This window comes from Micropterus dolomieu, linkage group LG13, assembly GCF_021292245.1.
Source record: "Micropterus dolomieu isolate WLL.071019.BEF.003 ecotype Adirondacks linkage group LG13, ASM2129224v1, whole genome shotgun sequence".
Lineage (NCBI taxonomy): Eukaryota > Metazoa > Chordata > Actinopteri > Centrarchiformes > Centrarchidae > Micropterus > Micropterus dolomieu.
In genome coordinates this window covers 7,514,148-7,540,420 of record NC_060162.1, presented here as the reverse complement: position 1 = coordinate 7,540,420, position 26,273 = coordinate 7,514,148, and the positions used below count along the sequence as shown (strand labels likewise).

The 26,273-nt window shown below is 38.9% G+C and overlaps 1 long non-coding RNA gene across 1 annotated transcript in view; it reads left to right on the top strand.

The window, feature by feature from the left end:
* The first annotated feature begins 18,787 nt into the window (after nucleotides 1-18,787).
* LOC123982147 overlaps nucleotides 18,788-26,273 on the top strand; it is an 18,251-nt gene continuing 10,765 nt past the window's right edge. The window contains exon 1 of the long non-coding RNA XR_006827913.1: nucleotides 18,788-18,826. This is a non-coding gene — a long non-coding RNA (uncharacterized LOC123982147). The remainder of the gene's footprint in view (nucleotides 18,827-26,273) is intronic.

Below are 26,273 nucleotides of genomic sequence, written 5' to 3'. Positions count from 1 at the left end.
AACACTAAGCAGGACAAAAACATTGGCACACTCATGAATAAAATATCTCGATCCCTTTTGTTGACATGGAAAGCACTGCCATTTAATCCAAAATCATCACTCAATTGACCCTGTTTTAACAGTTAACACAAGTTCTTAATCTGTTAAAACACTAATAATAAATATGAGCTCTCATATTTTGAAAATGAATGCAACATGTAGGATTGCTGAGAGAGGAAGAGGAGGGGTGAACATTTTGAAGTAGACCTGGGCTGCGGACGAAAAGTATTTTTTGCTTAGGAAAGTTCCTAACCGAGTGAAATGATCCGAAAGTATATCAGTGGCAGCCATGATAAGAGCTGGTCAAATTCTCTAAAAGCTATTTATTTATTAAGTGACACTTATGTGTCACTTAATAAAAGGTAATGATCAAGCTGGATGACCTCGACAGTAAATGTATTATTTCAGTGTTTCCCACACATTGATTTATTTATTGATTTATTTAATCACAGAGCTGCGTGCAGCGCATATATTCTCTCAGCACCTCCTATCGCTCGGTCGCCACAGTTACGCTGTCATTCTGTTGGAAACACTGTGTTTGCTTACAATAATTGGGATTCATGTTGATAAATATTTTGAGTGGACAGGAGGGTCAGTGTGAGCAAGCATTCTCAATGTGACAACCCTTTGCATTATTTGGTGACTGGTAGCCTACCCCAGTGTTTCCCAACCCTCTCCTGGAGGCACACTAGTCCTGCATGTTTTAGATCTCTCCCTGCTCCCACACAGCTGATTCAAATGATCATCTCGTTATGAACTGCTAAAGCTGTTAAATCAGCTGTGTGGGAGCAAGGACAGATCTAAAACATGCCTGGAGAGGGTTGGGAAACACTGGCCTACCCTATAGGCCTATGCCTTTTTGCTATCTTGGTTATGAAATAGCCTAATATATTCCACCATGTTGTCCACCTTAAGATGGCCTGCATTACAACAACACGGGGCGCAGTGTCAAAGATGCACTTTTTGTAGTCCATCTTCAGAACATTGTAGTTTCATCACGGCAGTAACAACCGCTGTCGCATAATTACGAAAAGAGCAGTCGGATTCTCTGAGCCCTGTGGTCGTCTTTTCCTACGTCCTCATGAATTCTCTTTGACATCTTTCCTCATGACATTTTCCATCAAGGTCTGGAAAAGTGGTTAGGAAAGGAGATTTCTTTAACTTTTTGACCACAGCCCTTGGTTTGATAATGAGGCTGGACAGGAAGACAAGTTCTTCCTGGGTCATAGAGACTTGAGGGACAAACAATCTTGAATAGTGCAGGCAGACACCAGCTGGAAAGCCATTAAGGGTCTGGATTAATTCTCATAACTTGATGCCCTGACCATTTATCCAGCTCCATCATCAGGTCAATAATAGAATGTTATATATTGGTGTATGACCAAATGCAAAACAGTGACTTTCCCCTCAACCCCAGATGTACTTTGTTTATTGGTAATTAGCAAAAGAACTTAGATGGTGAGCAGGGTAAAGATTAAAACTGCTAAATATCAGCATGTTTCCACTGTCATTGTGAGCATGCTGACAATACTGTTACATTCCTCCGGATGGTAAGTCCAGAGGGAGGAAGAGCAAAATAAAACCAGGGCAAAAGACGACAGGGAACCAGGGTCATGTGCAAACCAAAAGAGATATTACAATATTGACAAAAGTGTACACCAACACAAAACTACTCTTAAAAGAAGAAAGCGATGAAACAGGAAAGGCGATAATCAACACAGGTTAAAAAACCCAATAAGGGCTATGTTCAACACTGACTGAACAAGTATGCAATTAAAGTCCTTCCTCCACTGAGGAGGCTAACCCAGACACATGGTTCTGGAGTCACAGAGCTCAGCCTCACACCCTTAACCATCATTCAGCCCACTGGCTAAACGGTCTGCCATCCAGTACACTGTGCGTTGGGCTGGCTGGATGACAGCGATCTGCTTACTGGTTTGCAGCTCCTGGTCTGTTCCACAATGTGTTCTCAACAGCAAGAAGAACCCAAGCCTTCTTAACCTCCCGGCCCTGAGTGGTAATCAGGCACACCTGCTGCCACTCTCTCATGCAACAGAGGCATGGGGGAAGGGCCACTACCTGAGAAAGTAGAGAAACAGATAGGAAAAATACCCCAAAACAAACATACAACCCTAGGGTCATAACATAACCATTTTGCTCAAAGCACCGTTATGACTTGGTATAGCCTCACAGAGCCGCTAGCATGGCTGTAGCCTAATAGTCTTGTATGACTGAGGATTGTACTTTTGATTTTAGTTTTGAAAAATAATAAAGCACACTGCAAAGTGTAACTAAATGTAACTTAATGTATTCCAGTAGTTTTCACTGGGCACAAAAGCCTGTTAAGAGAAGTGTGTGTGTGTGTGTGTGTGTGTGTGTGTGTGTGTGTGTGTGTGTGTGTCTGTGTGTCTGTGTCTGTGTGTCTGTCATATTCTCAAAAAAATAAATTTTGTATTTACAGTGTTCATAGGCTATTTTGGGTTGCAGTTTCAGAGAAATTCACTGAAACTCAAAGAACTTAAATACACATCACAGAACATAATCAATTACTGTTTACTAGTGTTCCCAGAGTATTGATGAAGAAATTGTCTCCCACCGATTAAAGGTGACAAAACCAAGACATTACTGGAATAAAATTAGCGTCATCTTTGTTCCAATTATGCAGAGCCTTCTAGAGGTGTCACACAGATTTGTCCACAGGCTGTGTTAGTTAATTTGTACCATAGTTTGTGATACGATGAGACAAACTGAAACTGAGTGGTCTCATTAATTAATTAGTGCTTTCCAGCTGTCCACTTCCCTTAGAAAAGTTTCTTTCCGCAATACGTTGCAAGACGATAGCAATTTAACTCACAAGACACAAGGTGCCCTTCTGTGCAGTTTTGTAGTTCTTCTTTTCATAGATAGTCTCATCCGTATCTCTCAAATATCCATATTTGTAATGTGGTTGTAACCCATTTTCCTTTTGTATGGCGAAAGTTTTTTGTCTTCATAGGTTAGCAAGACAGCTGATGTGAGATTATACTAATGAGCTTTATTTATAGAGCACATCTCCAAGTTACAAAGTGCTTCACAAAGGCAGCAAAATAAAACAAAGTAAAAAAATTATCAACATCAGAAAACAGATACAACAATTTTGTGTATAAAAACCAATATGGTGTAGGAACAGGCAAAGAAAGAAAAATAAATATATTTTTAGAGGAAATAAAGGGTAATTCAAAGGAAATTAAAACTCAAGTTAAAATCAAGAAAGGCTGACCCGATGTCTTTGACTTTTAATTTCTTGACTGCAAATGTTCTTCCTATTTAGTTTTCATCCGGACCTCTGGAAAAGACGAAATACATCTAAAAGTATGTATGTACTGTCACGAAGGGTACTAAAAGGTCAGAAATATAGCAGGGAGAGAAGCCATGTGATGGCATGGCCCTGTTTCAGAAAGAGTGTTTAGTGAAAAGTATGTTAAGCCCAAGATGAGGGAAACTCTGGGGTTTTGGTTTCAGAGACCGAGATCAGATAAACTCTAGGTCCGTAACCCCGGCAACTTACGCTGTGAACCTAACCTCCTCGGGAGGAGGTTTACTTCAACAAACGTTGAGTTTCTCTCTGACGACTCCCCTCCTGCGGAGCTTGAAGCGGCTGTCTGACATTTCCTTATTCATACTGTCGATATCAAAGCACTTATTGGAACGCAATTATGTCTTTAGAAACATCAATATCACAGTTAGATGGGCTTTTTTTGTTGTTTGTTTTACCCAAACATGATCTTGAACATGGCAGCTTATGATCAATCTGTCATCGATTTAGGGACAGATAATTATCTTTGAAAATTGCACAGAATAAAATCTATAACCTTCATAACACAGTGACTCTGTGGACATTACGGCAGCTGTCAGGTTGGCAACAGTTGCACAAAAACACTTACTGTGAGCTACATAACTGCAGTAGTCACTGTTTAAACTAATCTGTACAAAACTGATCAATGAACAGTAATCTTTCATGTTGTAGTTGCACTGATTGGAACATTCGTAGTTATCAACTGGATACGATGTGAATATTTCTGAGTGAGGATGACTGTGGTGCAGCTGAAACAAATAAATGTAGTTTAAATGTGAGTTTTTCATTACTAGCTGCATACAGAATTTCATAAAATATGAAATGAGTAAGATTTTATTAATTTAAAATAGATGTATAAAACCAGGTCACACTAAACACAGGGAAAACAAGGCTGGAACGCTAGACATAGGGTACTTAGACAAACTGGCACTGAGTGAGGGGAACACACAAACCATACACTAGAGAGGGGAAGGTAACGAGGGACAGATTAAACCAATAAGGCTGGGGTAGACAAGGTGGGAAACGCATAAGGGCAGGAAGTAATCTTAAATGAGAGAGATGAGCAACAAAACAGGAATCAATGAATGAATGAATAATACAATGAAAACATAACCTAGGAAACTTTTCCAAAATTATTTAAAGTTATTTTCCAGTGCAGAGAGAATTGCTTGGACTTTTTTCTAATTTGTTTTATATTACAGGTAACTTTTGGTAAATTGGTACATAGTTTCGACCATTTTTTAGCAGTGAGTTCACACAAGCATTTAAAATAATCATATCTTAAACATGTTATTAGGTGTGTTCGAGATGATGCCGGCTGACTTTCGCTGACTTGAGCTGCAGGTGACTGCAGGGGCGAGGTATAAAAATGGCGCCGTGAAGTCGGACACATTCTACCTGCATCAATTTACTGTGAGCTGAGATCAGTGACTGATCTCGCGTCATTTGCAAAGACAAATGCTGCAACTTTGTGCAGCCAGAGAAAAGAAACTGCGGCCGCCGGGCTCGGCACCTGCAGCCGCCTTGCTCCCGCGAGGTTTTAATGTCATGTGACATGGTAACGTTTTGCAGCGACGGCGAAAGTCCGACACAATTTCTAACCACCATGCCTTATGTTAAATGCACCTATTATCTCATCATCTACTAGATTTGCCTAATTAGCAAATGTTAGCATGCTAACACACTGAAGGTGAACATGGTAAACAACAGTATACCTGCTTAACATCAGCATATTGGCATAGTCATGGTGAGTATGTTAGAATTTAACTCAAAAGTGACACTGTACAAATGTACAGCATCACTAAAATGCTAGCATGGCTGTAGACTCTCAGATTGTTTATCCATTCAGCCAAAACTATTAAAACTATTAGAACAATCTTCTGTTGCTACTAAACATTTTGTGATAAATAGAGAGAGCTTTTAATTTTTCAAGTGCAAGGTCCTATTGCCTGAGCAAAATCATCCCACTCTATGTTTTTACTTGCATCTTGTTATAGGGATTTTAAGGCTAATGGTCACCAACTGCATCCTTTTTTACAGCAGCAGACCAACCATTGTATAGCAAACTGTAGCATGCGAGCAGATAGTATACTGATTTTAAATAATAATAAATGGGAGGACCTACAGTCAGTAGAACATCTTGTATAGTTAATTTGCAGTGTGTGCGATTCCCGTGGTCTTTACACAATGTGCATCAATATGGGATCTTCAGAAGTTAAATTCCATGTTTGGATATGTGCAAATAGCAGCCTTGTGATGAATAATAAATCTCTCTCTCTTATCATCATTAGATACTTTTTTTCTCTTTTAATAAAGCAATTACTTTATGTCAGCACCGTCACTCACAAGACAACCCTAGACCTCTATTAGAAGACTAAATGACACTGAATAATACATAACCACAAGTTCATTACCATAAATATTGCGGAAAGTAATTATCTCCAGGCTGCTCAAGATGGATTTTAGTTTTTAAAAATGTTCTTTTGCCAAATACCCTGTTCCTTATTTGTACATTTTAAAATTAAAGAGTGTAAACATGAAATGGAAATGGACAACATCCTTCATCAAACCATAATGAAGTAACTTCTCATATCTTTCTTTATAATTCCGACATCAGTGCGCAGGCTCTAATGTATGCATCCCTTATGAATGCTCTTGTAGAAATCTAGCCTGCATTTTTGTAGTAAAGAAAGCAAAATGAAAACAGTTTTAGAGAAAACTGATTTAAGAAGTGAGAAGAATGTTGTATACACAAAAGACACTGTACATAAATGTACTTGTACTTGGACCAATATATGCTTGTTAATGATGCAAACTTACTGAGACTTATACATCAATCAGTGGGATCTCTCATTTTGTTTTAAAGGTAGGTTCACCAGTTAAATATGCAATAATGACTGAATAAATATGACGAAGGATTGTTCAATGTCTTTGAAATTTGTCCTTTTAGTTGAGTGAGTCTGTACATTTAATATGAAGCAAGAGCCAGCAGGTTGTTAGCTTAGCTTAGTGTAAAGACTGGAAGCAATGAGAAAAACAAATACACCAGCATCTCAAAAATTCGCAAATTAACATGTTTGTTTAATCCATACAAAAACAGAACTGTAAAAACAATTGTATAGTTGGGGGCAGCTTAGCTGTTCCTTGGCTTAGATCAGTGACTTCCTCGACCATGAGGTTACCAGTTAACCAGCCGAGACTACAGGAAGTCTCGACCAAGAAATAGTCAAGAAATGCTAAGCCAACTTGTCTCCTGGCTCTTGCTTCATATTTAGTGTACAGACATAAGAGTGGTATTGATTTTTTCATTTAACGCGCAGGCAGAAAAACACATTTATAAACATATTTCATAAAATGTGGAGAAAGGCTGAAGAAGAACAGAGACTTGAAAGTTAGCCAGGGTCTTGAGGTTGTATAGCAGCATGCAGACGTATTGGCATTGGAGACATATAAACCAATTATATCAAAACTAATTCACAATGTTATTGAGATAGTTTGCTGAGGGCTATGATAGCAGAGGCTACCACTCTCCTGCTAAAGTGAGCTCTGTTATAGATCAAGGATATCTGCAGCTGGAGGGGGAGGACGATGAAAGCAGGGTTGAGGGGACATTCAGGATCCTATTTACATTCTTCATGTTTACTGTACATAGATGTTACACTCAAAACCCACATAAACCCTCAACAATATGTTTTTATCTTATGCTCATAAACATTTTTTGGGATTGACAAACATAATTATTTTGAATATATTACAGCAGAGCATGCGTTCATGTACATAGTAATTTCCCTTGGTCAGTGTCATAGACATGAAAAACACCTGCTTGCACAGTAATGTTTAATGCAGACAAAAGGTGGCATCTGCTTCCCTGTAGTTAGTTGTTTTTTTTAATTTGTCCTTGTTTGACGTTTATTTCAGAGTTGATATTCAAACCCACATTGAGAACACAATACTAACACTGAATCACTATGGAGCCCACGCAAAATCACTTCCCTTTATTTATTCCTTTTTATCTTAAATGGTGCTGCTGAGAGATGACAAACTCTGTAAATGAACACGTTCTTGGCCAAAGCTTGCGTCATCTTTTGTCAGATAAAGAAAATGAATATATTTGATTCACTGTGACAGAATAAAATGTTCACCAGGAGGAGGGATTAAGCTGATCCCCACCAACAAGAAAAATGTAATGATTACAGGCATGTAAATGAAATATCTTCCCCTCCCCAAGGCAAATCGCACACACAAACACCACAAACTACTGGCTTATTTGTGACAACTATTATGGCCCACAATGCACCTAAAGCTAGATTTGCTGTACTGTAAGAGGAACAGTGCCCTGTCGAAAGAGGCCATTTTGCTGCTGCCTTCTGGTTGTCTTTGCAGTTTCAGCTCATCCTCCCCCAGACACGGTAGCCTTAATAACCTCTTAGATGCTATGTAACAGCTCCTCCCCTGAGAAATGGCTGCCAGTTCGACTTGTGTGTGGGGGAGAGGGGAAAGGCCAGAGAATGTGTTCAGAGCAGAGATGCATGTATCAGTATTGCAGAGCTACGCTTACAAAGAATTCAGAGAATATTGAAATTAGCTTTAGCATTAATTTATATTTTTACTATATTTATACTTTCTGTCTATGCACCACACTCATGGTATCCAATTCAATGTCATATGTGGAGCAAAATTGAATTAGTAAATGATAGTTATTGTAAGCCATTCACATTTTTAGATACACATTTATCATCATGATATAGAGATGCCATACTCCAGCTAATGCACATACTTCACCACCACTTCTGACTTCAAAGAGAGCTGCTTCACACCCCTGCAACCTCTCAATAATGGACCAGGGCCCCTTAAGTGATCTCTAATGGAAGCTCTCATGGGAGGAGGCACTCATCCATATTCCATATTTCACCGTGCAATACCACCACTGCTGCAAATGGGTCAAAGAAAATGCCATTGCACACAGGCTTTTGACTCTCCAGGGAATTGCCATAGCCAGAGGGGATGAGGCTGCTGGTAATCCAGATTATATTGGGATTTCCCTCCCCACTTTCCTAATCTGTATTAAACCAAAACAAGCAGTGTGTGGCGTAAGAACATGCCAGGGCATATGTGATAGTGTTGACAAATTTAGTTTACGCATCATGCCCAGACAGGCTGAGAAAATCTGAATAGTTTGACATTTGGAAATATGTTTCAATCGTATCTCATGTTCATTCATAGCCAGTCGCTCTGCCAACTTGAATCCATTCATCTGGGTGACTCAAAAAGCACTCTACAATTTGTGTATTATGCAAATGCTTTCCTTGAAACCTCCACTGTAATTTCTGATGAAATTAATCAACACTGTTAGGGTGCAGTTAAAAGGAGCTCATTGAGAAATATGACATGCTGGAATGAGGGGTCGTGGGTGAAAAAAGAGCAAGCCTTTTCTAATTAGCCACCTGCAAACAGGCACACTGATTATCCCGCTATCGTTCGCACAATGTTGTGACTTGTTTTCGCCATTAACCAGCAAGCAGAACACGGCTCAAACCTAATGCTTCGTAATAGACAAAACCACAGTCAACATGAATGTCGTCGCCAATGTCACTGGAATACAAAATATCAGAAAGGGAGACAGAGAGTGCATCAAATATTGATGCACTTTACAACAACATCTGCTGTGTGCCATTTATGAAATATTCAGGGATACACACAGGGAAAGGGAGATACATGGTGGTTTGTCATGATCTGGATGCTCCATATTTTACAGTATATGTGCTGAGCTGTGGAACAGAGCATGAACCGAGAGCTACTAGAGTAGGAGAACTGGGGAGGGGGGGGGACATGGTAAATCCTCTTATGACACACTGAACGCCTGGTGTGGGAGTTGAGCAGCAACAGACACATTAACAGTAAACTCTCAGGGGTAAATTAGGCCAAGAGTGTTGACATTTCGTCTGTACCTTTATGTGGACTCGGCTAATGATAGTACACTAAAAATCCTTCTGCCTTGTCTCAGCTGGTAGAGAATGGTGCTGCAAGAGACAAGAGGATCATGGGATTGCGCATCACGATCTTCCAGTAAAAGCTTTTCTCACCCACCCACCCCCACCAACAACTCCCAACTCCTCGTCTCCTCATCTATCTATATATCTATCTCTCTGTCCTATGAATCCAACTTTTTCCTCAGCCACCCTCCAATCCCTCGTGCCTCTTCTCCCTCCCCACCTCCCTCATTCTGCCTTTCTCCGTCTCCTCTCTCCTCCCTTCCCCTCGGAGTGTGTTCTGCGACCCGCTAATTCAAAGACTACGCTGCACCTCATATCTGCAATCAGTCGGGTTTAACCAAACTCCCTTAGCCTGTCGACACATCCCAAGTTCAAAGAAGACAAAAGGAAGAGTGGCTGTGGGAAGAGTCACCCCCGCTCCCCTCCAACTCCTATAAATCTTTTAATCATGACACTGACAGAAACTATTTTTTCTCCGTCTATCTCCCTTGATATGCCAGTATTTTCTGTTCTCCTTATCTTTCTTCTCATGTATTTAACATCCCCCTTGCTCTCTCTTCTTCTCTCTCCTCACGACCGTCTTACCAAATAGCCAATCTTTCTTCCTCTCTCCCTCTCCATTTGACAGCACTATCTCTTCCCTTCCCCTCTCTTCCCCTCCCCTCCTCGTTGTCTGCCTACTGTAGAGCCTTAATGAGTACACTGGCAAAGTCTGTAAATTATTCAATAACTGGTAGAAGAATCTCTGATTCTTTACCCCCTCCCCTTTGTTATTCCAAAAATAGACTTTCCCTATGTTGGAAGGGAATCATTCACAACTATTTTAAATTGAGATTCTCATTGTTTCCTCCTCATGGAGAGGTGAGCAGTAAATTTGACAGTATATGATGACATGTTAGAACAATCATGATCCTATTACTTTGCTGACATTAAATATGAAAATATGTTGAGGCATTGGATAGGTAAGCTCTACCACCTCATGTTGTAGTATTATGATATCATCCATCCATCAACCGCTTATCCTGCGCACAGGGTCGTGGGGGCTGGAGCCAATCCCAGCTGTCATCGGGTAAAAGGTGGACACCCTGGACAGGTTGCCAATCCATCACTGGGCCACACACAGACAAACAACCACACCTAAGGACAATTTTAGAGTCACCAATTAATCTAGTCCGCATGTCTTTGGACTGTGGGAGGAAGCACCCAGAGAGAATCCACGCAGACACGGGGACAACAGAAAGGCCGGGGCAACCAGGTTTCGAACCCCCAACTTTCTTTTGTATGGCTATGTTGCTGAAAAAGAATCACAATGCCAAAATATAAAAATAATATAAATAAAATGAAGACTGGAAACGTTTTTAGTACAAAAGTATTGCCTTATAAGAGTTGACGGTTGGTTTACATGTCACTCGGGGGTACAACTCAGCCTGTGAAAACAGTTGTGTAGTATTAATTTTTGATGAAATTCTTGCCCTCTGCCGCGTTAATTTGGATCATACAGTATATCTTTTTAGCTTTTAGGATGGTGGTGTCAGTCTTGATTCAAATATCTCAACAATTATTGAATGGATTGAAATTATATTTTGCACAGACATTCTTTGTACCCAGAGGATGAATCCCATTAACTTTGGTAATCACCTGACTTTTCCTGTAACATCACCATCAGGTTCATATTTGTGGTTTTGAGTGAAATGTCTCAACAACTACTGGGTAAATGAAATGTTGGTACAGATATTCATGGTCCCACTTAAGATGAATTATGATCGCTTTGGCAAATCCTTAACTTTTGCAATCATCACTAATTAGCAAATATTGGCATGCTAACAAACCAATCTAAAATGGTAAACATGGTGAATATTATACTTGCTTAATATCAGCATGTTAGTGTTACAACCAGCTGGTAGTCCGCCACACAGATATCAATGCGACTATTTTCGCAACCTAACATTAGCATTTAATGATTTATGTGCTGTACCTAACTGATGTGCCCATAGTACAGCCAACAGAGCTGCTAGCATAGCTGTAGACATAAATTTGAACCATATATATTTCATTATGAAGCCGGATGCCAGTCCTCTTGTTTACAAAATTGTAAAATTGTTACAAAATTAACAAATTGCATACTGAGTACCCCTTTAAGGAAATTGACGTTTTAAGCACAAACATGCATGCAAATAAGATTGTTGGGGAAAGGGGCTGCAGTTTTAGCTTCAAAGCCAAACATGATTCCTTAACACAACCCAGTAAAACAATAACAAGAAATAACACTGAGTCACAATGAGATTTAATGTTAAATAGATGTCATCAATCATATTTTGAAATATAATTTTTTTTTCATCATAGTTTGTAATGTGAGCGTTTTATGGAGATGTAAGATATATGTCTCCATACACAATGAGTTACAAGTTCATAGTTATAAAGTTATAAGATCTGTAATAATAACTGGGCAGAAGCTATTTATTACTCTAAAAGTTTTCAATAAAAAAGTTAACCAGAGCCAGAGTGAGGCAGTGAAAGTAGGATATATCTGATTCCTTCCTTTAGTTATAGATAAAAGCCTAGCTGCTGCAAAAGCTTTATGGTCTAAGCAAGCATTTAAAAAGTATGCAATAAACATGTGAATGGTATTTCCATGCATTAGTTTACAGGCTCTACTTTTATAATTGTATAAAAGCGAAATAATATTCCAACATAGGTTAAATTAAATTACACCGACTATAGTAAGTACCACCCTGCAGTAATGTATAATTGATTTATGCCGCATTGCACAGGTAGATAACTTTGTCCCACATTTTAAAAACTTGGTTAGGGGGTCCATTAGACACTGTATAGGACCATAGTGCACCTGAACTTTAACATATTAGTTATTTTTAAATTACTATATACTGTGCTTCTTCCTTAATTTGAGCATTGTTTGAGGTTTTCAGACCATTTAAACAGATGCCATGCACAGTACAACAATATTCATATAGAAGAATGATGATTGATTATTATTTTAGCTTGCATAGGCTAAAATAGCTGATGATAAATATATCTATCTATAAAAAAAAAACTGGTGTGGTTGTTTATGGTGAGTCAAACTATTGTTGTTTTTATTAAGAAGTGAGGCAATAATTAGCCTTGTGAAAGAAGTTGCTTGCCCTGCTGAGAAGTTGGAGATGTGCAGCCTGTCACTTGCAGTTCTTCATCTATCAGCTTGCAATAGCTGTAATATGTCAAACTGACCCGCTGTCAAAGAAGTCTGAAAATGGCTGTTGTCCTGCGTTGTAGATGCACTTTTGATGAATGATAGCATCAGCACTAACCTTACTGACAAACACATTGCATTTCCTGTGACTACTCCACAATAAAAGTCAACTTGTGATTCGCCAGTTGAATGCTTTTAATATGAAACTGCAGTTGTTTGCATTAGCAGTAAGTAAATACAGCAATGATGCAGTGTAAAGATAGTGAAAGTAAAGAGCGAGGCTGATATTAACAAGTTTAGTACACACTGTAGTTTACATACATGCAGCATTTCCTGCAAATTACTTGTGCGTGCGAAGGCAGATTGATTCCAGCATGTAAATGACAGACTCTGCCACTAAAAATCTAAACTACTAAATAGAAAAGCTAATAACTGTAAATACATTCTAAGGCTGTTGCAGAAAAATTGCTGATTGTAAATAGAATCAAAATGAAGTTGGATTTCATAAAACTCTTACTATAATTTAACTTTAACATAAGTGTAACTTTTACTTTATTGGAACATAGAGTTGGAAATCTGGTGGACTCTGGTGGAGTAATATGAAACAAATCATGACGTTGCCATGAGACAGAAATGCCTCCCAGAAACCACAGTACTAGAGATCAGCAAGGAAATTGACATTTGTATGTGCTCAGCATTATCATCTCAACCATCCACCATCATTGTACACGCGCACACACGCGCACACGCACACACACACACACACACCTATACCCAGAACCAAACACTCCATCATATGAGGTGTCAGATGAGGATCAAGAGATGATGAAACGGCTTCATGTGCTGTATAAGACAGTGTGCTTTTGATCAGATCCCCAACCCCCACCTCCACTTTCTCTCCCGCTGCTTCTCTCCTATTTCCCGGGTGATGTGGGGAGGAAATGTGCGTCCTTTAAAAGTAAATCAGAACAAACAAATGAGATCTGGTGTGTTGCCCTCACTTTGTAGTCCCCCATAAAACATGACTTCATATGCAGGCATAGTGTTAAAGTAGATAGTGCATGCACACAGAATAGTCTGTCTCCCACTGTGTTTTGTGAGTAAAAAAGAGCATGTTTTGTTGCCAGAGAGGAAAGAAAAAAATGCATTATTCATGATTCTGGGATAAAATGTGTGAGCTGATTAATTAGTGGATATGGTGAGAGCTCAGAGGGGAGGAGATGAAGACAGAGAAGTAGTGGGAGGGAGCCAGTATGGGATAACAAAGATGATGGATGATCCTTGGATGTGTTCAGAAAGGGAAATAATATTTACTGTCTGTACTATTCCCTTTATTTTACAGGTATATTTGCACATTTGCAAACTCATGTGTACATCACCAGTGTTGTGTGTCAATGTATGCCCAGGAAACATCACCCACTTCATATCAGCACTATGACAATTAGGTTTTCTTTTCTATTTTGCTGCTTTCTATAACTGAATTAGTATTACGAAGGAAACCAAAGGAGCCAACAGTGTCTGTATGGACTGATCTGGACCATCATGTGTTATGGTGATTCTCCGCAGAGCAGAGTGGAAAGCCGCTTTTGGGACACTTCTGAAATTAGCTGTGCCGCATCTGGTGGAATCACAAGCATGTCTAGAATGGCCGCGATCAGCTCTGGCAGCCGGAACGCAATTTAGCCGTGCCCTGAGAAATCCAGCAGTAAGGGAGTCGGCTATTTTAAGCATGTTTTTCTCTAGCCAAAATTAGCATCAGATAACTTACTATGATTGATGATATGTACATTCATGAGCAAACTAAGTTTAGAGAGGATCTTATTTATATGTCACCCCTCGCTCCTCCCTAGCTCCACTCTCTTGTCCAAATATGGTCACTTCTGGTTCCAAAAAATCAAAATGGCAACGGCTAAAAGGCCAAACTCGAGGCCACTGGGTGACGTCACAGCGTATTTTTTTTTTTTTATTCAAAATCTTGCACCTGCATTAACAAAAACGCAACTCGAGCATTGACAGTTCCGTTGGAGATTTGGGTGTTTTATGCTAGTAGCAGTTAATACAGCCTCAATCCGCTAACCTCAAGCAGAGATGAGGAGTGGACTACAGAGAGTTTCAAAAACTTTTTTAAAACTTGTAGTCTTCAGCCCCAACTGACGCTGACTCAAGAGGACTCTCTTTATCAGACTTTTTTTCACATATGCAGTAGAACTCCCCAAGACCTGTAAACAGACTTTGATGTGTAAAATTGTTGAGTCCCCTTTAACACGTTATTCACAAACAATGGGAAATACATTCAAGAAAACTAAAGAATGTTACGTAATCAACCACAACCTGAACTGCACTGCCCAAGACCATAAAAACCTTAAACTTGAATAGATTTACAGAGAATAGAGAAACACCAGCTGCCTGGATGTTGAATCTCTAATAACATTGGCGTATAAGGGGTATATAGTGTTACATCTGCATATAAAAGGTATGTATAGCGTACGTGTACACACCACCCTTTTTCTTATCATTCAATTTCTTTTATATTTTTTTAATCCAAGTTTATTTAATGTGTATTTGTGTTTATTATTCTGTATGTATCTGTTGTGTTGCATTTGGTGCTGCTGTAACAAGTGAATTTTCCCAGTGAAGGATCAATAAAAAATTTAGAAAAAAGAACAAAATTAGGCAGAATTAGGTTTCACTGCAGTTGTATTCAGCTTGATCCAAAATGGTTTGTGTCTCGACTGGGGGGCTGCAGGCAGGTTTGGTCATGATTAAGGAAAGAATAATAACAGAACAATCTTCCTGTAAAAGTAGCTCCTTTGAAAACAAAATTTCTGCCAAAGATAGAAATGTTTTGGTTATTTCATATTTGAGATTTTTTTTCTTTTTTGGTTTATCCACGCTCTTCTAACTGGTTTGAAGTGGGCGAAACATTATGTCACATTCTTCTGTGCAGCAATCAGAATTTAGAAATATTCAAGTGAAAATCTGCTGAGAGTTGCGGGGTTGTTGGCTTATGTTGCCAGGCCACAATCAAATCTGATCAAACCCCACCCGCACAGTCCTGATGAAGCAGAACAGTATGGATTTTAAGGTCAAATTTGAAAAGTGGTTGCTACTGATGACTTTTATCCTACAAAGATAAAGTTGTGGCTTTATGGATTCACAATCTATATCCATGCTATTTGTGCTTTACTGTGACCATCCACTTTGATCAGCTTCACTCTTCTAACTGCAACACATTGGACGTTTATTACTTACCTGCTTCTGATTAATGTCACTGTAAAATAAAGTGCAAGTCTATAGCTCTGCTCCATGCCAGATGAGACAGATAATCAGTATAACCGACCATGTCCAGGATTTCTTTTCTCTGTGTAAACAGACAGAGACGTCCTTTTTCCCGACAGAAAACATGACCTTGTCTCGCCATCACTCTTTGTTTGTCAGCTGCTTTGTGTATATATCGTTATGTCGTTCCACACCCTGATGCTGTTGCAGACAGCGATAAGACTCCACAGTGAGTCAAAGACTAGTGAGGCTTGATTTCTTTCATTCTGAAGATATGCCATTACTTCTTGTAGAATCTCAAAACCCTTTTTTTTTAAAAAATAAGCAGGGCAGAGATAGTAGAAAAATGTACCAGGAATTTTTTGCATCTGCTGCTCTGATTCAGAATTTGAACAATTCGCCCCATGCTATCATGTGAGAAATCTCATAATAAATGAGCAATTTAGATTATCCACAGGTCTTTGTTATGAATTTGCATACTGAAGCAGTGCTGGTGTCTATTAATGGGGAAGATGAAATGTAGGTTCCAGGGTTTCTGTTTTGCTGATAAAAGGGGACGAAATGAAGGAAGAAATTAGGCAAAAAGAGGAAAATATGATTGGTCGACTTTGCATAAGACTGAATGTGGCCAATAAAAAAAGAAGCCTTTTGTGTCTATTCTGCTTTGTTAGCGTTTGAAAGTTGCAAAGAAAAAATAGATGCTACAAGAATACATCTGTGGAGTCAACAAAGTCACTGAGCTTGGGCCTGTGTTTTCTAAAACTTTCCACAGAGTTTTTTTAAACAGTTTGTACAGATATATTGGATGTGAGCTATAATATCTTGACTTGTGGAAGAAACCTCTTTCAATTAAATGCAGTGGCAGCTTTATAACATTTATTTGAGAATGTTCTGGGTATATTGCCATTGGTTTAAAGCCTGATCTAGATGAGGCCATAAAAAGGTGCTGCCAATATCCTGTCTGGGGTCATTGGAGGTTTCAGTGAAGACCCTGGCTCCAAGCTATGTTGCGCATTAATGGATTCGTTCTTTGAGATTAGACCAGTATCCCCAAGCTCCTACAGAGCATGAGAGAAGGGCAAATGTACTGTAGATCACTCATTACAAGTGTTGGGATGTAAATGGCAAAATACAGAGCTAAAAACCTACCAAGTAACACCCATGGTCTGGCGCCCATGAAAACCTAAACCCATTGCTCTTCTAGAATTAAATTTTCTCCATAGCATTCATGGAAAGTGGGAACTAATCGAAACGCAGCCAAATGTTAGTTATAGTACATCCTGTCAGCTCATTTCCTGTGTGAGTTGTCTCAGTTTTCACACATCAGTCTGCAGCTCTTCACTCACTAGAGCTTCTCTTTCTTTCCACTGTTAGTATGGCATATAGTAAAAAGGCACATTTTCAAAAAATCTCATCTATGTATTTGAGTACAGCAGAATCCATAAATAATGTATTGTATACAAATGTTATTTTCCATTCAGAATGGCAGAGATCCAATTCAGTAGGTGAATAAAAAAAAACCCTCTCATAAATACGGTATGACATGCCCTTTACACCACACTGATGTGAGTCAACTGTTGTTATAGTTTTAATTAATGGTGAAAAAGTGTTAGTATCACAGTATGCCGAGTGCAGACACAGGAAAGGGATTTAGACTAAAACGCAGGACACCCAGGCAGAGCAGGTTCCGCTTTAGTTGTTTAATAAATCACAAAACAAAAGGTCAACAAGCTTACACAGTGTAGAAGCACAAAGGGGTCAAAAACAGAACAGTAGTCCGAACAAAAGGCAAACGAATCCAGTAGGCATAGGCGGATTCCAAAAAGCCATGATAAATCTAGTACAGAGACAGCTACTAACACAGGAGACATGCAGGAACACTTGACAGGAGATGAAGACGAACAAAGAAGGGCAAAACACTGACTTAAATATACAAGAAAGAGGTGATTATCAAGACACAGGTGGGACTAATTAGGGTGGAGCAAACAATCATACAAGCGGGAAAACCAGAGACAAGAAGTGAAGCACACAGAGACGCATGAGAAAGGATTTATCAAAACAAAACAAGAAATCACTACACTCATAACCATGATAGCCATGATAGATCCACCGGTATGTAGCTTTTAAACGTTTTTCAGTGTTGTTGATTTACCCCTGAGGCTAAATATTTATTTTTGTTTCCTTTTATAGCAGTAGGCACACTATACTACAGGCTGGAAAAAAGGAAATAACAAGGATGCACCGAAATGTTATAGATATAAAGTGCTATATTGTCAATACATGCTGTTTTTAACCCACACACCCAACTCTTCAGTTGTACAACTGTCTTCAGCAGCCCATCCTCACCCAGAAAACGACAACATAGGTCAATAGTTGAAGGGCTTAAAATGACCAAATTTTACATTAATGGCGGCCTCTTGTAGCTGTGTAACACAGTAAAACTGGAAGTACATGTGGAAAAAAAACACCAAGTGTGGGAAATAACCACATAAATCTTATTTTGGTGGTAGAGGATAGGGTGGATGGTTAGATTAGGCTAACTTCACCGAGGAGACCGGAGTTTGGTTCCTGTGCAAAACAGAAAGCTATTGTTAGTGATAGCTAGCTAGTGTTAGAAATAATTTTGGTGTTTTTTTGCATTTTGTAGTGTTTATTTTTAGCATTTTAAGCTTTAAGTAGCGTTTTATGTAGCCTTAGCTAGCTAATGTTTGCATTGTTTTTGTAGCATTAGCCGTTAGCTAACCTTTGCATTAGCAGCGCTAGCTATAGATGTTACTGGTAAAGGCGTTAATAGCCCCGTGAAGCCCCTTACCCTAAACCTAACCACAGGGGTGTGTGCCTAAACTGTGATTGTGCATGCTGACTGGTTAACAACATATGTTTACATTCAAATGTGTGTATTTGTAACTGTTGTTCATCAAAAGCAAGGGAAGAGACAGTGTTGTTAGAGGACTACAAAGTCTGCAGAGGAAGGAGGTTGGGGTAAGACTTGGGGTAAGTTTAATTTGTTGTTTTGGGCTACGAAACCTTTGCCACACACAAATGTGAACTGTCTGTACCAAGAGACTTGCCGGCTGACCAAAGATGTAAGAGCTCTACCAGCCAATGGCTATCAAACCTTGCAAGGACATAGTGTTGCCCAGGTGATACAGTGTCAAGTCCTGCAGCTTTGTGTGAGTCTATCCTGTTCCCCCCAGGCTTGGGAAACAGAATGCATTCACCAATGACAAACAGGAATATTCTCCTGTCAAACATGCTAGGTTAGGCTGGAGTTAGACCACATTATCAAATATTTTGCCACATACAGGAACAAAGGTATTTTTATGGTGGCATAAGGCAAATTTTGAACATAAAACTTGTCATTAACACGGTGTAGTTAAAACATTTCTTTCCTTTTTTAATTGCAAACATAATGTCTACTGGCCCTGCTTGTCTGCCAAAGTACATCAGTTAGTGGCATTGACTGCTTCACTTCAGTTAACAAAAAGAGGTACACCAGGACAGTACTTGAGTTTGAAATAATATAATATACGGAATAAAAAAATTATTGATTCCTTCACAGCTAATTAAAAGCAACCTTCCACCATGTTGCTATCCTTTTACGCCTTATACAAAGAGGTTGGCAGCAGTGGCAGCTCTCAGCCCAGGGAGCAGTGGGGGGTGTCCCTTAAATTGCCTTAATTAAAGATGGATAAAGTGCACCAACTGAGAGGGAATGTGGAACAGGAAGGTAAAAAGTAGTATATATCTTCATTTTATGGTGAATGGAAAGAAATTTTCTGTTTTGGTTTTTAAGCTGTAATTAAAAGTAAAAATGTTATTGTCTCGTTAACATGTAGTGTGGATGTAATTGATGGCCCATAGTGATGTAGTGTTTGAATAGCTGGTGGCATCTGCATTACTTCATTCCATAGAGAAAATAAAGCAATCAGATGGCGAGGGAGCTGGAAAACCTCCGCTCATAATCTCAAGCCAAGAACCACAAGCTGAAATCATTTCAGACCAATGGGACATTTGGGATTAACTAAACACAAAGGACTGTTTTTCTTCTCCTGTCTTCCAGCCATATTTGGTTTGTGTGTGGCAGCCATTGAGGGGCTGCATGCCAGATCAGTCTGCATAAGGCCAGTACAGGCACAACTCAGCAGTACGTCCCAGTGAGTTTTGGGGAAAGTCTTTCCTGGTGTTTTCAGGAAGTTATGACTTACAAAAGAGAAATCCCAGCAGGTCACAGAGTGACATTCATGGTTCCTCAGCGGCAATGTAGACATGCTCATCTTTTACATTTGCAATAAAGTCACACATTTGGATCTGCTGACACTTCCTATATATAAAATTTTAGTTACTATTTCAATAACTGATCACCCTCTGTAACCTATTTTATTTTGAGTTTGTCTGCTTAGTGTATTCCCTTTTACATAGTGGTGTTTAGAAAAACTCACAGAACCAAATAGAGGCAAGGTTCATTTAAAGGACCATTTTTTTGTTTTATAAAACTAGCCTCTACATCCCATTTGGCTGCTTTTATTGCTATCACCACTGGACAGCTAGGACATGACGATTAAACGATGCTCAATCATTCAGGAAGTTAATTAAAGTCAAAGCCTTGTCTCTCTGGGAGAGTACCTGGCACTCAACAGAGGACCAGCATACAGTAGCTGCTGTTCAAAAAAACAAAGGATGTAATGTGTACACAGTCAAATGTTGCAGTGAGCCTGACTGTTTGTTGTAAGTCATATGGTGAATTATAAAGCCTGTCGATCTCATGGGCAAAAATTCAAAACATTACTTAAAGTAAGATGATGATCTTAATAGAAAATCAGTCTAAAAAAACATGTTAACTCACTTTCATGCTGCTGTAGTGCTGAAACAAATGAAGACAAAAAGTGTGATTTTGACAATGAACCAGATACAGCAAAAGTGTTTCTCCTTTGATCATCAAGGCTGATGGTCTGCAACACGTCCTCTTACCTAAATGACAGAATAGGTTGTTTGCCAATGACTCCCAAAACAACAAATGTGACCGTTGGAGAGTATCTGCCACGCGCATACCGGATTATGGTTAGATTTAGGCACCAAAACTACTGCGTTACATTTAGGAAAAGATCATGGTTTGAGTTTAGTACATTACGTGTGTAAGTAAGTTAGGTTAAGTCATGTAAGTAAGTCATGTGATGTAAATTTGGCGTAGGCATCGTATAAGAAACTAGCAAGAGACAACTAAATCTTTCTGCGATATCCACAGATACTGAATTTTATTTTTCTTTTATGTGTAAGAGCATTTGATTTATTGATTGCTGTCGGGATGTAAAGAGAATTTCAACAAATGAAAAACAAATGTGACATGGACAGCGGCCTACAAGGTGAAAGTCCTGTTTTTAAAGTGTTGAAAGTCCTGCTGAGCTATAGCAATGACTGTAGTAAAAAACATTGTAGAGTAGCAACACCTAAATAAAAGTAAGATGTCGGAGCCCATGCCAACCAGTACTGTGAGCAAAAATGTCATTCATTGTTACTCATGTGTCACATGGACTCTGATTTGGGTGTAGCAGCTTTTAGCAGCATGACATAAAGAAACATTGTGAAAGGATAGCACAATTCTTTAGTGAAACTGTTAAAAGGGAGATAACAAAGTGGTTGTTTTTTTCATCATGATGGTACATCAGTTCCTGGGCCATATGAAAGAAAGAATGAGGCAGTGAAGAAAAGGAGGAAACATTTCTTATGTAATGGGACGCACTTGAGAGAAAATTGACATTTTGATAGCATTTTGCCTTTTTATCTGATGGTGAAATAGGATTTTGGGTAGAACGTGATGCCGACAGGGATCATATCATACATAAGTGCAAACTAATTGGATAAATAGAGAAAGACAAATTTTATTTCATTCAATAATATTAACAAGCCAAGAACATATTTTCATAACACAAATTACATTTACACCTGTTCTGTACCAGGATGAAATGAAAGCTTTTTCTATACATGCTGACTTGATGAGCTTTCATAAAATTCTCAGTGCATTTTCCTGTATCTGGCAGTTCCCCTTCAGCCCTGGGGCTAATGAAGCCTTTGCTTGCTTTCCCACATTTTGTACATCTTTCAATTTGGGAGACCGGTCCTTCCAACTGGTCTGATATCTCTATCCAAGCCTAATTCTCTTTTTCTTATTTGCATGCATGTGCACCTTTCCTAAGTGGTCTTCCATCTCGAACAAACTGAACTTTAACAAATGTAAATGGCTTCTTGTAGAACACCTTGTGTAACAAAATAAGAACTAAGATGAAATCTCAAGGTTGCCACAACTACCGCTGAAGTGGAGGATATATCCCCTACCAAAGGAGCACAAATGTTTATTATAGGATACTAGCTTACAAAACACCCACCACCATCTCTTGCTAAGAGAACACTTGTAGTTTTAATTAAAACTGCGCTATGGGATGTTTATAGCACAAACCAAATTGAGGAAATGCTGCTGAGAAAATTAAATCTATCTAAAAGCAAATCTGTCAACAATACACTTTACATATGTTGTGGTCTAAACAATCAGAATGTTTATTGAACACATACTGCTTTTCTACTAAAGCCAAAAGAGATGATCAAGTGATACAACCAGCCAGTTTTCAGGCCTGTTCAGCTTTTCAGAGACAATACTGAACTTTATGAAATTACATTTGATGATATATTTTCTGGAGCATGACCTTGACAGTCTAGTCACACACCAGACAACTTCTGTTCTGAGTATTTTCTGTAATATGTAGCCCTCTTTATTGAAAAACATTTCCACCCACAATAAGTGTCAGGCAAGACTGTAAGGATGAGCCATGATTTGAGGTTTGGCATTACACAATCAACTGACTCTTTGCTACACCCTGCTCAAGCTTTGTTACTGTTGCCCTGCCTGTCAGTTTTAACGAGCTTACAAATTAGGGTAATTTGTTGAAAATACTATTTGTTCTTGAGTACAAAAATATTCTACTTAAGTAAAAGTACGATTACTTTGATGAACTTTTACTTAAGTACAGGTAAAATTACCAGTATAAAAATCCACTCAAGTAAAAGTAAAAAGTAGCTCATTTAAAATGTACTCAGTAAAAGTTACTTAGTTACTTTTTTAACCTCCTAAAATAACTTATTTATACTGATTAGTTAAACTGCAGTCTTTTGAGATTTGATAAAGGAACAAAGCCATATGGCGCTTTCAATTTTAGTTTGTTTGACAGATGAAAACAAAGACATTTTATGTTATAATGAGAAGTTTGAGAATGTTTTTGCTTCATTAGGAAACTGTGGCGGAACAAATTAGACTCAGGCATGCCAAAATGGACTGGGAAGACAGGAAACACTGGACTGTATAAGTCATACCCATATTTTTATTGTGGTAATTTTAATGGGATATCATAAGCACAATAAATAACTAATTACTAGCAAGTTGCTAATGCCAACCCTGCATGCACTGATGTCGTTTTGGCTATTTGGAGCAAAGCATCTTACCAAACTATGAAAACTTATTTTTAACCACCAATGGAAGTAGGCTATTATTTAACTGACCTCTACATCAGGGGTCCTCAACTACATTTGTTCAAAGGAACAAATTTTTCTGAGCAGACGCTGTAGGGCCAGACTTTCAAAAATAATAGCCATATTGCTGTTTACTATTTTCAACCTTCTTAAAATGAACATTTTTATTAGCTTATATCAGTGTAAACAGACTGCTAAAAGACATGGTAGGCCTAAATCCTTAATGATGAGTCTAAATAGGCTACTAGATAGGCCTAATTATCTAGAAAATGCTCTCAGACCTCTGATTGGCATTAATCAACTAGTTTTGATGCTATGCACCATTACTGTGCATAAGACACCTGTAGTTAGGCCGATTGGTGGTTGCAGATGACTTTTAATAGCTCAGAGAACAGAAGTCTGGGGCAGCTAAACAAAGTATTGTTCAGCATTATTGGTATTTTCCATAATTCTGTGAGCAGTCATGATCTGACTTTATGCTGCACACAACATGAGTCTGCGAACAGCAAAAGTAAAAGGAGTTGGTTACCTGGCTGAGAAGGTGGAGGTGTGCAGCCTGTCGCCTGCAGCTCTTTTTCTAACAGCTCACTGTGTCTGCTGCTCCTGACTGTTGCATTACTCACTGCAATATTTCAAACTGGTCCGCTGTCAGAAAACTGTTGAAAATGACGTTTGTCTTGCTGTGTAGACGCATTTTTGAAGAATTGAGAGCGGTCAGCGCTTCCAAACAGATTGCATTTCCTGTGACTACTTCAAAATAAAAGTCAACTTGTGTTTCGCCAGTAAGTTAAATGCTTTTAATGTGAAGTTGCAGCAGCAGAAAATGGTCAGTTTATATTAGCAGTAACTTAATGCAACATGATAAAGCTGTTCTCTTGAACTTGAAGCCAAAGTGGTCCTGAGTTTTTCCTTGCTCTTTTTTACTCAGTAACGGATGTGATTGAAAATGTAGCAACGTACAATACTTTAAACAAAATATACTTAAGTCAAAGTAAAATTACTGATTTAAAAAACAACTTTAAAAAGTACAAGTACACCAACAAGCATCTCAATTACAGTAACGTGAGTATAAGCATAAGTTTAAGCCTTAATATAATTTAAAAGGGTGACTTATGGAGAAATTCACCCCCTTGTACAGAAATTAGCTATACTATTTGTATAAAACAGTTTTTGTACCAGGCTGTAAACGTCTTTATTACTGCTGGAAAATTGGACATTTTAAAATGGGAGTCTATGGGGATTGACTTGCTTTTGGAGCCACCCTCAGGAGGTTGCATGCTGGCTTGCATATTGCAAAATGCGACCCGATATAGAAGGACATCCTGGTATCTTATGTATTGGGACACTAAATATTTTTTTGGCATAATAATAGTATGGAAGTATGAGTATTAGCACGTACCCAAATTACTGTTAGTAGTATATAGTAGAGCCAGTGTATGATAGTGAGCTGACCATGCTAATGATTGCGGTTTACATTAGAGTAGATAAACACACTGTTTAATCCATTCTTTACACTTTTGTGCTTGTGTTTTTTGACCATCCACACACTTGTGTTTATTACAGTCTCTTGTTCATGTGGAGAAATCCCATTCTTAACAGGCCTGCATGCCTAGTTATGCTTGCTAAGCTATGATTGGACAATCCCTTTTCAGGAGAGGAATTTAGTGACCTGTCAGAGAAAACTGGAATAAACAAAATGGGATAACAAGAGTTTGGACATCCTGGAGCAGCCATTTCATTGTATGTAAATGTAAATATGTCCAAATCCAGAAAGAAAGTCTTTTTAGTCTAATATTAAAAAGAGTACAGTCTAGACCTGCTTTATATGAAAAGTGCAATGAGGTAACGTCTGTCATGAATTGGATTCAGTGCACATCCTTGATTTTGATATGGGTTGGATATATAAGATTTTAAGGTCCTGCCAGTTTGGGGTTTTTTAGAGGCTTCCACAAAGAGGAAATGGAAGGGATTGGTGACATTGGAGGGTTTAGGGAGGTTGACGGCGAGTCAAGACAGCAGTTCTGGATGAAATACAGGGGGTTAAATAGAGTGCCAAGCCAGAGAGGAGTTATAGACCTGCTCAGACAGCTACTCCAGATACAGTAGCTGCATAAGTCTGAGGTCAGCATCTGATGAAAATGTAAAATGCAAATCTACCTAGTCACTAATGGCTGGTAGTACCAGTATTATTGCTTAATTTCTGAAGCCATAAAAAAGCTGTAAAATGAAGAGAAGGGGGATGAAATATAAAAAGATAACTATTATAGTCAGACCTTTGTAAGTTATGTGTAAGAAATAGTTTTCCTAAACCAGGTATCCTTTAGATTATATAATTGGACTGCCTTTGCAGTACTTTTAGACCATTCTAATTAGCTATTCAGTTACTATAAATCATAAAAGCTGGTGTCCTTTAAAGGCCAACAGGTCACTTTATTAGCTGCCTGGGAATTGTACCACTGAATTAGAATGAGGGATACCATGACTAGCCTGTCACAGAGGCCACTGAGGAGTATGGTGAGTGGTGGTGGGGGCAGAACAGGGCATGGAGATGTAGATGGAGACAAAGACAATGAGAAAAAGCGAGACAGTAGCTGTGTAGTGGTAATATGTGTGGGAAAAGTCGGAAAGGTAGGGTGAGAGAGAGAGTGTGTGGGACAGAGAGAGAGAGAGTGAAAGCCATCCTGGAGTAAACGATTGGAGCTGTGCTCCCCTGTTGTATGCACCAGATGGTGTTCATTGATTATTCATTGCATGCGATGGATGTCACTGTCACCGCACACGGCTCTGCTCCATTCTGCTGTGTGCCTCAGTACACCTGGGGGCAGAAATGGGGGTGGGGAGAGCTGTATAGGGCAGTGTGTGGATGTTGCAGGGTTTTGAAAATGCATCACATTTTCCTTAAAGGCAGCACGCATACGCACAT